The sequence below is a fragment of the Scyliorhinus canicula genome, chromosome 1 (genome assembly GCF_902713615.1).
Source record: "Scyliorhinus canicula chromosome 1, sScyCan1.1, whole genome shotgun sequence".
Classification (NCBI taxonomy): domain Eukaryota; kingdom Metazoa; phylum Chordata; class Chondrichthyes; order Carcharhiniformes; family Scyliorhinidae; genus Scyliorhinus; species Scyliorhinus canicula.
The window spans coordinates 228,768,648-228,783,949 of record NC_052146.1 but is presented as its reverse complement, the minus strand read 5'-3'; the positions used below and the strand labels follow the sequence as shown (position 1 = coordinate 228,783,949).

Here is a 15,302-nt window from a genome sequence, read left to right as displayed (position 1 = left end):
GTGCTGAGGACCCGGGTTCGATCCTGGCCCCAGGTCACTGTCCGTGTGAAGTTTGCACATTCTCCCCATGTCTGAGTGGTTCTCACCCCCACAACCCAAAGATGTGCAGGTTAGGTGGACTGGCCACACTAGATTGCGTCTTAATTGGGGGAAAAAATTGGATGCTCTAAATTTCTTTTAAAAGGAGAGAAGCTCCAGCAGGGCTCTGTCCTGGAAGTGTTTGGTAAGCAGCTGTGGTTTCCCCTGATCAGGGTCTCCGCAATATTTAAAGATAGCTTGAGGGTCTCACAGCGCAAAGTCCCTCACCACCCCCCCTTCAGCCCAGGTGCGACCATGACCTGGAATGCTCCAGCCCCCCAAACAACCACAACCCCTCCTGAAGGGCCCCCTACAGCCCCCGAGCACTGGGTCAGCAGCTTCAGTGCCCTTAACCTGCAGGCTGTAAAATGGAAATGGCTCCTCACTTCCCCTCAGTAGCCAAATCCTCCAGCTTCACGTTTTTGAAAAGGAGTACTCAACGACACCTGGTGACTTCCCACTGGGGAGCAGGGTAATTCCTGGGAGGCTGCTGCATCTCATTAATGAAATTGAAATGAATGCAAATTAGAGTTAATGATATTCTTGCCATTTTGGGGCAATATCTGGAATGCGCCTTTGGGAGCGGGCAGGGTGAATCACTAAATAGTTTGCCTCTCACTTTTGCTATTCACCTGGCGTGCCTGGATCCAGGCCGGGTGCAATGCGTCACGGAATCGCGCCCAGTCTCTAATTCGTTTTCTGGCTGGATTTTAAGAAACAATAAATTGTAATCCTATTGAGACAATAGAGGAATGCCAGCCAGCACAATACGCAACTTAAGTTTCACCCAAGTGGGAAGAAAAGACACTCAAAATCCCTGGGGAGCATGAAAGACCTCATCTCCTGTGGGCTTTTACACTCTCATGAAATTTTCAAATGTTTTTGAGATGAGACACCAACATGCAAATACAGAGTCTAAAAAACAATGGTATTAGAAAACTTGAATGTAGGGAGAAGGAAAAAGCGGAGAGTTGTATAAAAACAAATTCACAGGATGTGAATTCTTGAATACAACTGGGGAGTAGGCCTACTATTTAGTAGGCCATTTCAGAGGGCAGTTAAGAGTGATTTTTGGGTCTGGAGCCACATATAGATCAGACCAGGTAAGGACAGTAGATCTGCTGGTCTAAAGGAAATTGATGGGTTATAAATGAAACACCAGGGTCTGGATTATCCGTTCCTGAGACTAAGCGTTGATGCCGGGGCAGTATGCGTGGAGTTCCATGACAGCAAAACGGGCGCTGCACCTGCACCAATTCAGCGACTGTTAAGGGGCTGGCGGTGCGCCACATGGAACACAATCGATTCCAATGGGAAATGATGTGGGATTCGCCAGATTCGTTATTGACACTCAGGAGGCTGACAAGCTGCAGCCCCCACACACACCATCCCAGCCAACAAGATGACAGCAAGGAGGACAGCACCAAGATTTATGGACGCCGAGCTGGAGACCCTCCTGGATGCCGTGGAGGAGAGGCGGGCCACCTTGAACCCCGACCCGGGAAGGTGGGGATAATGGTGAGGGTCATGTGGGGTTGAGGGTGGTGTGGTGGTGGTGTTGGAGGAGGGGTTGACACACGTGTCACGGAGAACCGCAACTCAGCAGGGTCTCACTTTGCCACCTGCCGCCATTCACCGTGCCTGGGCGCAGGTGGCAGAGACGGTGAGCGTCCTGGGCAACACCGTCCGGGCTAGCCTGCAGTGCCATAAAAAACTGCACAACCTCCTCAGGGCGGCCAGGGTGAGTAGACAACACTGTGCTCCTGGTACTAACCCCCATCCCACACATGTGTAACCCTACACCCCCCACCCGGAGGGTGGTACAACCCCCACCCTGCACCACATGTCGGCACCCATACCGGCCTCCATGGCCGGGTACCCTGGCCACTGAGGCCACCAGCTACCCACCCCCAGGCCTGCATGCATCAAACTGTCTAACAATGCTGCTTTCTGTTAACCCCCGTGGCCCCCCTACCCAGGAAAAGCCTGCTCATAACTGCTGGGAGTGGGAAAAACCTGAAGGGGGACAGCCGGATCTGCAGCCCCTCACCATGGCTGAACAGAGGGCCCTGACATGGTCAGCAGCCCAGAGGAAAGGAGCCCCCCCCCCCCCCCCCCAACACCACACTCGGGGGTTTCCTGTCTCTCCACATTAACAAGATCCTTCTCAGGGCTACCAGGGAGGCGAAGGCCAGGACATCGGCCTCCTTCGCTTCCTGCACTCCCGGATCTTCTGAAACCCCAAATATCGCTATCTCCAGACTTGGCTTTACCCGAGCATCCAAGACCTTGGACATAGCCTTTGCAAAGCCTTGCCAGAATTCTTTAAGCGCTGGGCATGCCCAGGACATATGGACATGGTTTGCTGGGCTTCCTGAACATCTCGCACATCTCTTCTCAACCCCAAAGAGCTTGCTCATTCTCGCTGTCGTCGTGTGTGCCCGATGTACCACCTTAAACTGAATTAAGCTGAGCCTGGCACACGATGAGGAGGAATTCACCCTGCCTAGAGCATCAGCCCACAGGCCCTCATCCAGCTCCACACCCAGCTCCTCCTCCCACTTGCCCTTCAGTTTCTCCACTGGAGCCTCCTCCGCCTCCTGCAGTTCTTGGTAAATGTCCAACACCTTCCCTCCCCTACCCAGATGCCAGAGACCACCCTGTCCTGTATCCTGCGAGGGGGTAGCAACGGAAATGTCCCCACCTGTTTTTTGAGAAAGGCGCGGACCTGGAGATATCTGAAGGCGTTTCCAGAGGGCAGACTGAATTTCTCCTCCAGCGCCTTCAAGCTAGGGAAAGTCCCATCTATGAACAGGCCCCCCCATCCTTCTGATGCCTGCCCTGTGCCAACTTTGAAACCCTCCGTCTATCTTGCCCGGGACAAATCTATGATTATTCCATATCGAAGTCCAAATTGAGGCCCCCTCCTCCTTCCTGTGCCTTCTCCACTGACCCCAGACCCTCAGTGCCGCAGTCACCACCGGGCTCGTGGTGTATTGTGCCGGCGTGAACGGCAGCGGTGCTGTTACCAGTGCCCCTTGGCTGGTGCCTTTGCATGACGCTGCCTCCAGCCGCTCCCACGCCGACCCCTCCTCCATTACCCATTTCCTAATCATGGCTACATTAGCCACCCAGTAGTAGCTACAGAAATCCCGTGATAATCCTGTTTACCTGCTTGAAGAAGGATTTGGGGATGAAGATGGGAAGGCACTGGAAAACGAACAGGAATCTGTGGAGGACCGGCATCTTCACAGTCTGCACCCTTCCCGCCAGGGAAAGCAGGAGCGTGTCCCACCTTTTAAAGTCTCCCTCCATCTGCTCTACAAGCCGAGACAGATTGAGCCTGTATAGGGCATCCCAGTCCCTGGCCACCTGTATTCCTAGGTAGCGAGAGCTCCTCTCCACCATCTTGAGCGGGAGTTCTCGCAGTCTCTTCTGACCCCTAGCGTGAATCACAAAAAGATCACTTTTCCCCACGTTCAACTTATACCCCAAGAAACTCCCGAAGTCCCTTAAGACCTGCATAACTTCCCCCATCCCCTCTAGCGGATCCGAAATATACAGGAGCAGGTTGTCTGTATAGAGCGAAACCAGGTGCTCCTCCTCTCCCCGAACCAGCCCCTTCCAGTTCCGAGAAGTCCTCAGCGCTGTGGCCAACAGCTCAATTGCAAGGCCAAATAGTAACGGGGATAGGGGTCACCCCTGCCTCGTCCCTCGGTGTAGCCTAAAATATTCCGCCTCAGCTGGTTCGTAGACACACTTGCTACAGGGGCCTGATGCAGTAGTTTGACCCACCCTATGAATCACTCACCAAATTGGATAGGCACATGGAGCACACCAAAATGACAGGGAGTGGGATCGTGTGATCTTGGTTTCGGACAAAGCTCGGCACAACATCGAGGGCCGAAGGGCCTATTCTGTGCTGTGCTATGTCTATGTTCTAAATCCAAACCTACCTAACGCTTCCCACAGGTACTCCCATTCCATCCAGTCAAAGACTTTCTCTGCATCCATTGCAGCCACTACTTCTGCGTCCCCTCCTTCTGAGGGCATCATGATAATGTTTAGGAGCCTCCTCACATTTGTGTTCAGTTGCCTGCCCTTGACGAAGCCTGTATGACCCTCATCAATCACTCCCGGGACACAGTCCACTATTCTAGTAGCCACACTCTTGGCCAGCAGTTTGGCATCTACGTTTAGGAGCGATATTGGTCTGTATGACCCACATTGTAACGGATCCTTCCCCCCCTTGAGGATGAGTGAGATCGAGGCCCGCGACATTGTTGGGGGGAGGGTTCCTCTCTCCTTAGCCTCATTAAAGGTTCTTAGCAGGAGTGGGCTCAGCAGCTCTTAGAATTTCTTGTCGAATTCTACAGGGTAGCCGTCCAGTCCCAGGTCCTTGCCCGACTGCATATTATCCAGGCCCTTAACTATCTCCTCCAACTCAATCGGGGCCCCCAGTCCCTCTACCAGATCCTCGCCCACCCTTGGGAACCTCAATTGGTCCATATATTTCTGCATCCCTTCCCCTCCCACCGGGGGTTCTGACTCGTATAGTTTACAATAAAACTCCTTGAAGACTTTGTTGATGTTCTCTGGGCCCAAGACCGTGTTATCTGCCTTATCCCTAACTCCCCCAATTTCCCTGGCTGCCTCTCTCCTGCGAAGTTGGTGTGCCAGCATCCTACTAGCTTTCTCCCCAGACTGCCCCTTTCACCTTCCTCAACTGCGCCTTCACCTTCCCTGTGGTCAACAGATCAAACTCCGCCTGTAGTCTCCAGCGCTCCTTTAGCAGCCCCACCTTGGGGGTCTCCACGTACTGCCTGTCTACTCTGAGTATGTCTCCCACCAGCCTCTTCCTCTCTGCCCTCTCCCTCTTCTCTCTGGGACCTAATAGAAATTAACTCCCCTCTGATAACTGCCTTCATAGCCTCCCAGTCGCTGTTACCTCCCCTGTATCGTTTGTTGTCACATAGTTTTGGATGCTCCTCCTTATCCGCCCACAGACCTCTTCATCCGCCAGCAGTCCCACATCCAGTCTCCAGAGAGGGCGTTGCCCTCTCTCCGCCCCTCAGTCTCGTTTGGTCAGTGAGTTTTAAATGCGTCTCCTGTAGCATGGCCACGTCTGCCTTTAATCCCTTTAAGTGCGAGAACATGCGGGCCCTCTTGACCAGCCTGTTTAGACCTTCCACATTCCAAGTGATCAGCCGCCCCCCCCCCCCCCCCGCCCTGCCGACTAGCCATCTCCCTTTTTCAGCCAGCCACAGGGTCCACTCCCCCGCTCACTCAAGCCCTCCCGCCGGCGGCTCCCCATCCCGACTCTCCATCTGTTCCCAAAAGTTGACTCCCCTTCAGTCAGCAAAGCAGCGCCCCATTCCCCCCCCCCCCAGACCCCCAATCCCTATCCCCCCATCAAGCCCCCGCTTAACATTGGTTTTCCCCCCATTACACTTCCGTAAGTCAGCTGACCCATGCTGACCCCGGCCGCTCCTGTCTCTATCCCCAACCTTACTGTTGTCTCCTTGTTCGGGCCCCCAACCTCCCCTGCCCCAAAGGTAAGAGAGAGAAAGCCAACCAGATTCCTGTTTTCAAGGTCATCCAGTCTCTCCTGCCATCTCTTGTGCAGGGCCTCGTGTGCCTCCACTCTGACTGCTAGGCCCAGGATCTCATCCTCATTGTCAGAGACCTTCTTCTCCATCTCTTTAATAGTCTTCTCCTGCATCTTCTGAGTCTCCACCATCTTTTCCATAGAGGCCTTCTGACGAGACCATCAATTCACACGACACGTGGTTAGAAGCGATCAGTGGTTTTAATCATCTTACAACAGAGCCTGCCTGTGACGAGATGAACTCTAGATGAACTGGCAGGCAGGCTCACAACAGCAACCTTTATACTTCCGGTTAGGGGGAGGAGCCATGGGCGGAGCCAAGGGTGGAGCCCAGTACAAGCTCCTCATCTCCCCCTATGGGTAGAGCCGCGCAACTACACATGATCTAGTACAAGGTACAGGCTCAACACATGTTGTACAATACAGGGCGAAATTCTCCGCCCCCCATGACGGGTGGGAGAATAGCGGGAGGGCCTTCCCGACATTTTTGCCGCCCTCCCGCTATTCTCCCACCCCCCCGCCGAAGTCCCGACCCGAATCGCTGCCGCCGTTTTTTTACGGCCGGCAGCGATTCTCAGCTGTTAGATGGGCCGAAGTCCCAGCCCTTTCCGCCGTTTTTACGAACGGCAAACACACCTGGTCTTGCCGTTCGTAAAAACGGCGTCACAAACTCGCTTTTTATAACCATGGCACCGATTGGCACGGCCGTACCACGGCCGTGCCAAGGGTGCCATGGGCCCGCGATCGGTGGGCACCGATCGCGGGCAGCGGGCCCGATGCCCGCGCACTACTTGTCCTTCCGCCGCCCCGCAGTATCCATTCGCGGGGCGGCTGAGGGGCAACCCGGCCCGCGCAGCGCGGGTTTCGCGCAAAAACGCGATGACGTCACCCGCGCATGCGCGGGTTGGAGTCTTTCAAACTGCGCATGCGCGGCTGACGTCATATGACGCGTCAGCCGGCGCTAACTCCGGCAAGCGGGCTTAACAATTTTCGTTAAGCCCGTCTTGCCGGAGCCTACGGCGTCGGGCTGCTAGCCCCGACCGGGGACCAGAATCGGTCCCCCGTCGGGAAGGGGCGCGCTGCCGTAAAACCCGCCCGGGTTTTACGGCAGCTTTACGATTTCTCCCGTTTTGGGAGAATCTCGCCCACAGTGTTTATAATTCACCACATTCACCCCCTGTGAAAAAAATCAAGTCCGGCAGGTACTGACGCAGCTCGTCGCTCATGAAGGACGAACCCCGGTCGCTGTGTACATAGCTGGGGAAACCAAACAGGGTGAAGATACTATGCAGGGCCCTAATGACTGTGTGGGAGGTCATATCGGGGCACGGGATAGCAAACGGGAAGCGGGAGAATTCGTCGATGACATTCAGGAAGTACACATTCCGATTATTCGAGGGAAGTGGCCTTTGAAATCGATGGCGAGGCGTTCAAAGGGCCGAGAAGCCTTGACCAGGTGGGCCTTGTCTGGTCTATAGAAGTGCGGTTTGCACTCTGCACAGATCGGGCAATCCCTGGTGATGGCTTTTACCTCCTCAGTGGAGAAAGGTAGATTTCGGGCTTTGGCGTAGTGGGCGAGCTGGGTGACCCCCGGGTGGCAGAGGTCATTGTGGATGGCTTTCAGGCGGTCGCTCTGCGTGCTGGCGCACGTGCCGCGGGATAGGACATCTGGGGGCTCGTTAAGCTTCCCCGGTCGATACATGATATCATATTTGTAGGTGGAGAGTTCGATCCTCCACCTCAGGATTTTATCATTTTTAATTTTGCCCCTTTGCGAGTTGTCAAACATGAAGGCAACCGATCTTTGGTCGGTGATGAGGGTGAACCTTCTACCTGCGAGGTAGTGCCACCAGTGATGTACAGCCTCCACAATGGCTTGTGCTTCCTTTTCGACCGAGGAGTGTCGAAGTTCTGAAGCGGAGAGGGTTCGGGAGAAAAATGCGACTGGTCTCCCTGCCTGATTCAATGTGGCTGCAAGAACAACCTCTGAGGCGTCGCTCTCAACCTGAAAAGGGACAGATTCATCCACCGCCCGCATGGCCGCTTTGGCGATGTTCTCCTTGATGCAGTTGAAGGCCTGGCGAGCCTCAGCCGACAGGGGGAAAAGTGTGGCCTTAAATAGTGGGCGGGCTTTGTCCGCATATTGAGGGACCCACTGGGCATAGTATGAAAAGAATCCCAGGCACCGTTTGAGGGCCTTGGGACAATGAGGGAGAGGGAATTCTAAGAAGGGGCGCATACGGTCCGTGTTGGGGCCCAGTACTCCGTTTTCCACGACATAGCCGAGGATGGCTAGCCTGGTCGTGCGGAAAATGCATTTCTCCATATCTTCAGCCAGGTAGGCAGCGTGGCTAGGCTGCAGATGGTGAGTGGGGGTAGGGCTCCGCCGAAGCTGAGGGTGAGACTTTTGAGGTTACACTGGAAGTCGAGTCCCAGTAAGAGTGGGGCGCAGAGTTCGGGCAGGACGCATAGTTGAAGATTAGAGTAGCTAGCGCCTTGGATCGTTAGGGTCGCGACAGTGCGCCCTTGGAGGTGAACAGAGTGGGATCCCAAAGCGAGGGAGATAGTTTGCCATGCAGGAAAAACAGGGAGCGAACAGCGTCTTACCAGATCTGGGTGTACGAAGCTCTCGGTGCTCCCGGAGTCGAAGAGGCACGGTGTACTGTACCCGTTGATTTTAACGGTCATCATGGAGTTGCAGAGGTGTTTCGGATGCGACTGGTCCAACGTGACCGCGCTGAGTTGTGGGTAGTCGGCAATTCGATCAGCTGTGCTGGAGTGGCCCCGTGATGAATGCCCGCTGAGGTCGCAGTCTTCGATCTGGGTTGCTGAGTTTGGAGAGGATGGAGCCCAAGATGGCCGCCCCCATGGATCGCACGTGGTGGGCGACGAGGAAGATGGCGTCCAAGATGGCGGCCCCCATGTGTCGCACGTGGCCGGCCGCGCGGTGGGGGGTTGCCAAGGTGGCGGCCCCCATGGGTCACATGTGGTGGTTGGGGGCGGAGTCGGAGTATACGCCGCAGCATTACGGGGCCTGCGGGCCTGTGAATTCAGGGAGCGAGTGCTCTGGGCTGCGGGAGGGTTTGAGGCTGGAGCTGTCTTCATCAGACATACTCTGGCATAGTGTCCTTTGCGACCGCAGCTGCTGCAGGTCACGTTGCGGGCCGGGCAGTGCTGCCGCGGGTGCTGGGGCTGGCCACTAATGTGGCAGGCTGGAGTAGCATAGTGGCTGGGTGGCCGCGCGGCGCAGGCCTGGGGTAGTCGCTGGTTGGGGGCCCATGACGGGGTCGCGGAGTCCGCGGGGAATGAGGTGAGGCTGCGGAACGAGACCTCCATAGTAGTGTCGAGTTCTACAGTGTCTTCTAAGTTTTGGGTCCCCTTCTCAAGCAACCGCTGGCGCACGTAATTGGATCTGAGGCCTGCAACAAATACATCTCGGACAGCGAATTCCCTATGTTCTGCTGCATTTACAGCTTGGTAATTACAGTCCCGGGATAAGGTTTTTAAGTCTGTTAGGAATTCTTCTAGTGATTCTGTGGGGCGCTGGCGGCGAGTAGTAAAAACGTGGCGCGCGTAGACCTCATTGACGGGCCTCACGTACATTCTGTCGAGTAGGGCCAGGGCCTCTGTATATGAGCCGGTACAATTAAGTTGAGTAGATATACGATGGCTCACCCTTGCGTGCAAGAGGCTGAGTTTCTGCTCCTCCGTAGTTTCTGTAGTGCTTGCTTCAGCCAGGTAGGCCTTAAAACATCGGAGACAGTGTGAAAAGATTTATTTCGCCTCTGCATCCTGTGGGTCGAGTTCCAGTCGATCAGGATTGAGGGCTGATTCCATGGTCATTCCTTACTGTTTCTTAAGACGATTAAATTGATGAGACCATCAATCCACGCGACACGTGGTTAGAAGCGAACAGTGGTTTTAATCGTCTTACAACAGAGCCTGCCTGTGACTAGATGAACTCTAGATGAACTGGCAGGCAGGCTCACAACAGCAACCTTTATACTTCCGGTTAGGGGGAGGAGCCATGGGCGGAACCATGGGCAGAGCCAAGGGTGGAGCCCAGTACAAGCTCCTCATCTCCCTCTATGGGTAGAGCCGCGCAACTACACATGATCTAGTACAAGGTACAGGCTCAACACATGTTGTACAATACAGTGCGGATTATTAGTGTTTATAATTCACCACACCTTCATCTCTGTCTTCAGCTCTGTGAAGCAGCTTCTGCTGCTCCCTCGACCGCTGGGCCACGCTGCCTGGTCCGGGCCGGCCACCATTTTGTCCTCTCGTGCCCGTTCCACCCGCTTCATCGCAATTGCTCTCTTCACGGCCCCACTCATGGTCCCCTCCATGCAGCGATGAGGGGAACCTCACCAGCACCTCTTGCTACGCCGGGATCACCGCTGAAGTGCCGCTACAGCTCCGTTAAAAGGCCCAAATGTCCGATCTCGGCGGGAGCTGCCATATGAGCCACCTATCCGGACATCGCGGAAGTCCCCCCATTATCCCCACCCTCACCCCCACTTCCCCGGGCCTGCAGTCTAATCATGCGTTATGTCTTGTGTCTTGCAGGACCTACTGGTGATGGGGCAGGTCCATCTGGTGTCCCCCGCCCCCAGCTGGTGCCAGAGTTGGAGCCCCGGGTGCCAAGCAGTGATGAGGACAGCAGCACGGATGCAAGCCATGGACATGAGACCCAAGACACCCCAGAGCTGGATCTAGAGTTTACACAGATTTCCTATCACAGCTGTCTCCAACACCCTCCACCATCCCAGAGACACTCACCTTGATTGGGCACTTTAGTGAAGAGGCTCCTGGGACGCTTTCTTGTGTGAACCACACAGTCGATCCAGTACATCAGGTGGAGATAGATACTCCCAAGGTTGGCGGACTGTCTGAGGAGCTAGCTGCCGTCCAGATGGGTTTCGGGCTTCCGGAATGGACAGTCCCATCGATCCTGGAGATGCAGTCGCAGACCCAGGGATTGCATGAGGGGTTGTCGGTGAGCATCCAGCACCTGCAGGCACAGCTGGCAGAGTCCAACCGCGTACAGGAGCAGGAGGTGGTGTCGACCATGCATGTCACGCAGGTCAGCACCGTGGTGTAGGCATTGGGTGCGAGGATTGCGACAATGAACCAGCATGTCCAAGGCCTAGGGCATTGTGTGTAGATGGTAGCCGAGGCCCAGGACAGGGCTGCCGACTCACAGGCAGCCATGTGCCAGTGCCACCTGGAAATTGCAGTGGCACTGCTGAGTGTGGCGCAGTCACAATGGGCCATGGCTGAGAACGTCGGCGGCATTGCCCATGCGTTGGCCGCGTGGTGGAGCCCCAGAGGGAGATGGTGCAGTCACTGGCTGATGTGACACAGACCCACACAGCTGAGGGCACAGACAATGGGCAATGTGGTGCAGTCCCAGACGGTGATGGTCCACTCCCTGTGCTCCATGGCCATCAGCATGCAGACCCTGGTTGAGACAAAAGCCGGCCTCCAGGACTGGCAGCGTCAGGTGGCGGAGGAGCCTCAGGGGATGGCTCTGCTTACACCCCATCCCATGGAGTAGCTCTGGGGCCTTCGGTTACACTGAGGGAGGAGGAGATGCTGCGTCCCGTGCCAGTGACTCCCGCAGGGGAGGTGCCGGAACATCGCAGCACCTAGGAGTCCCACCTCCTGTCCCTGGCGCATATGGTGGGCAGCGGGCAGACCAGGGTGGCATTACACCCTGGGACACCCGGGAAGCAGCTGGGCCCATCCAGGCCCGTTCGCCACAGTAGACGGCTACCAACAAGGACCTTTGTCGCAGGGGTGGAAATCATAGCAGGCTGCCTCCACTCCTGATATACCATCTGAGGATCAACCTAGACGTAGCCTGAAAGGCTAGAAAGTTAGACACCAGTTAAGTTCACATGGGTGCAGGGCAGTTTAGTAATAGGGGCTAGGGCATGTATCTGTATATATTTGTGCACATTAAACACCTGTTAACACTGTTACATCCTGCCTTGGTGCTCTGTCAGATGGGTGTGATGGGCGGGCGGGTCTGGACTGGCCATAGAGGGGGTGTGCGGGGTGGGGGATGGGTGGTTGTGTGGGTGGGTTGGGCTCCCCACACGTTCCCCCCCCCCAACTGTCCCCACCATCGTCACCCCAGAGATCCAATGGCATTGGGTGATGGAATGTCCAGCTCGCATGCAGGGATCACCCAGGTGGACGGTGGAAAGTGCTACCGTGGGCAGGAGTCAGATGTTGTCAAACAATCCGGAGCACCCGAGCTCATCGCAGAGCGGGTTGTCATCATCCTCCATCCCATGGACCAGGCCCGGTGTTACTGCCAACCCAGGGTCCGCGCTCTGTAGTGCGGCAGGTATGTATTACGGAGGGGGTTGCAGGTGGGTGGGGTGTGTGTGTGTGGCAGCGGGGGGGGGGGGGGGGGGGGGGGGGGGGTGGGGGGGGGGGGGAGTGGCATGTGTGGGATACAGTGTCCATTTCTGGCCAGTCACCCCCCCTTCCCAGTCGGTGAACCTGGAGGCGATCAGAGAGTCCCGTGCACATTGGTCCTGGCACACACGTCGTGCGGCCTCCCGTGCCTGTCTGGGCCTCATGACCTGCCCATCTTCGCCCTCCCCGCATCCTCCTTGTCAGATGAGGACTGGCGTTTATCTTCCTTCTCCAACGTGTCGCCCCTCTGCTGTGCGATGTTGTGGAGGACGCAGCAGACCAGTACGATGTGGGCGACCCTCTCAGCACCATTCCTACATACATTAAAGTATTCTCCATGCAGCCCTTTCTTTAACTTGGAACCTGTTTCTCTATTTCCTTTCTTTTAACTTAACTGGGACCCCTTGCTGTACCTTCTCTTTGTCTCTTACCTGGGACTTCCTTTTTGGCTGACAGATTGCATCAGACCCAATGTTCGTTCTCCCTTGAATTGGTGGCCTATCGAAACACTTCAAGAAGGTCTTACACTTGTTACTAGGCATGAACGAATGTAACAAGCTGTGGAATATCCTGTACCTTAAATGTTACAATATCCACAGACTACAAGCTTACATGGCACAGAGACACAGAATGAGCGGATTTCATAATATTGTGCAGCGCTTTTAACCATGAGGTCAACAAGACAGTGGCTTGGCAGTCTTCAAGTGGCTGAAATGACATTGTACACATGAATGCTTTTATGCCAGTATGACAGCACCTTCGCAAGGCTTGGCTAACAGGAAAAATATTCATCAATGGTTAGCGCTTGACCATCTCAAGAGGGAGCAAAACCCAGACAGCACCATCTCTCTCAACACCAGCTCTCATGGATAAATAATGAAAATGCCTCATCTTGCTCTTGAGCCTCAATATACTCTCAGACACCAGGACGCAGTGGCCTGTTACTCAACAGAAAAGCTGTGAGCTATGTTAGCATCATCCTCAGAGATTGGCTCAGCAGGACCATCCTTGATTATTGACAAACACTCATGATCCAGCAATCATCGAAAGCCTATCAAGTCTATGTCTGGCATTGCCTAGCATTTGGGAGAGATGTGCCCCAGTCAGTATTGACACAGTCGTCATTGACAATGTCTTCCCTTCATAGATCCTGCTGAGCACTGAGGAGATGTGCCGAAGTATTTCTTTCATAGCATTACAGTCCTTGACATTGTCCGTCTCACAGAGGTCAGTGCTTTCTATATGCCCTAAGTCAATGACTGGCACAATCAGGCAATAACTTCTATATTGAGTTGCGTTCTGTGCCTTTACGAAAGGATTCCATGAAGCACCATTTGACAGCCATTCAGGAGCCAAGTTAAATCCTCACAGGTACGTAGACGGCTTCATCAGGATGAACACACACCTCTGACATCACACACTCATTCCTGTCCAACCGACATTTCAAATGTCACTGATTGGAATCTGCTTCCATGGTTCAGCATCATGAATTGTGAGAGTGGGAACTAAGAAATGAATAAGCTTCCATTATCTCCACAGGAGATTACAGTTCAGTTTACATTGCATTGCTTCCTTTCAAATGTTTATGGCTGTAAAAGGGTGTGACATTCCCCAAGACTGAGTATAATCCACATAGGAATTTCAGCAAGTGGTTACTTTATAGTCTCAGCCAGTTTTCTTTTACATGCCCTTTTTAAAAAAAAATTCCCATCTTGTTTACAAGTTCAATGTATCCATACATAATCTCGGCCTATGGTACATTATCATGATGCACTGAGACCAACAGATGGATCACATGTTCCAATGATTTGTTTAGTTGAGATCAGACCATGCAGATTCTTATGGAGTCATTTGACTTCAATACTGTAACCATTCCTGAACACCATTTTGTTGGCATGTGACCAATGAGATAACTACTTGCTATTACACCATCTCAATTTAACCCTTGACTTTGTCTAAAAGTGTGTGAGGGACTTTCCTCTGTGTAAAGAGTCAGAATAGTTTAGTATCAGGGTGACATGGTACCTGACCTTTAGTTTCCCCAGGCCTGTATTTTGGAAATTCATCCCTGAATGTGCTGTTGTAATGCTCATCAGCAACCTCATCCACTTTATAGACTAGCTTAAATTTTAAGTATGCCTTTCTGCTTAGTAGAGAGTATTTGTGATTTTGTATGACATACAGAGATTCAAAGATTTCTCTATCTTTATACTTTACTTTCATCACAAGTTGGCCTTTGACTTTCAATTTAGTCCCACTAGGGCTCTGTAATTTGTTAGATCAAGGCTGCAATGTTAGCTGCTTCAGTCATTTCACTTTGTCTGACAGAACAAAAATCTCTGTTCCTTTTTCTAATTTAATCTGTGGGGAGCCCATCCACTTTAAGTTTGTCGCAGTGTTTATTTGCAGTATCATTTACCTCCCCTGAGAAAGTTACTTATTTTTTCTGTTGTTATTCCACTTCTCGTATGTCTTTCTGCTTTAATATTTTCTCCCTCTTACAGGTTGTCAGCAGTTTAGAGCAACAGGCCCTTTTGAAGTGGCCTATTTTTCCACAGTTGTGGCATTCTGCTCCCCCCTACTGGACATTAATTTTGCTTGTGAAGCTCTCTGCCATATCAATGACATTTCAAGCTGGTGGCTGATGCACTTGTCCCTGATGCACTTTCTTTCTTATAACATACATACTAAATAATCTCACTCGGTCTTCTCCCCGGGACTTCACCTTCTCCACAATCAAACGCCCATTTTTGTTCTAAGCTCAGTTTGCCTCACATTTTGTACCGCTTTTGTTAATGTTAAATCCTCTGCTTCATCTGGGATCCCAACTACTATCACAAATCAATTTGTCGTGGAAATCATAATAAAGACAAATTCCTCGAGGTTCAATTTAAGGAAATTTATTTACACAAATATATTTACGGAGAGAGAGTGTTCTAGCTGCAAAGCCAGTGCACTGCACTCTGAGATTCGATTGAAGACGGATATTTTTATAGTCTGAAATAACAGCTTGAAGTAAACAGGCATGTTTATATTAAATAGACCTTGGAAAGTACGTAAGATGAAATACGTAGTACGTATGTTCTTGCCCTTGGCTAAAAACAACTCGAGTACACATTTTGTTATCTTTCGGAGGACAATGTGTTTTCATAATAATGCCGAGACCAGAATATTAAGCAGT

General features: G+C 53.0%; 1 protein-coding gene across 5 annotated transcripts in view; it reads left to right on the top strand.

The window, feature by feature from the left end:
- The window catches only part of si:ch211-63b16.4 (kinesin-like protein klp-20), a 277,118-nt gene that overhangs the window by 186,359 nt on the left and 75,457 nt on the right, over nucleotides 1-15,302 (top strand). The gene's annotated exons all lie outside the window — the stretch shown is intronic.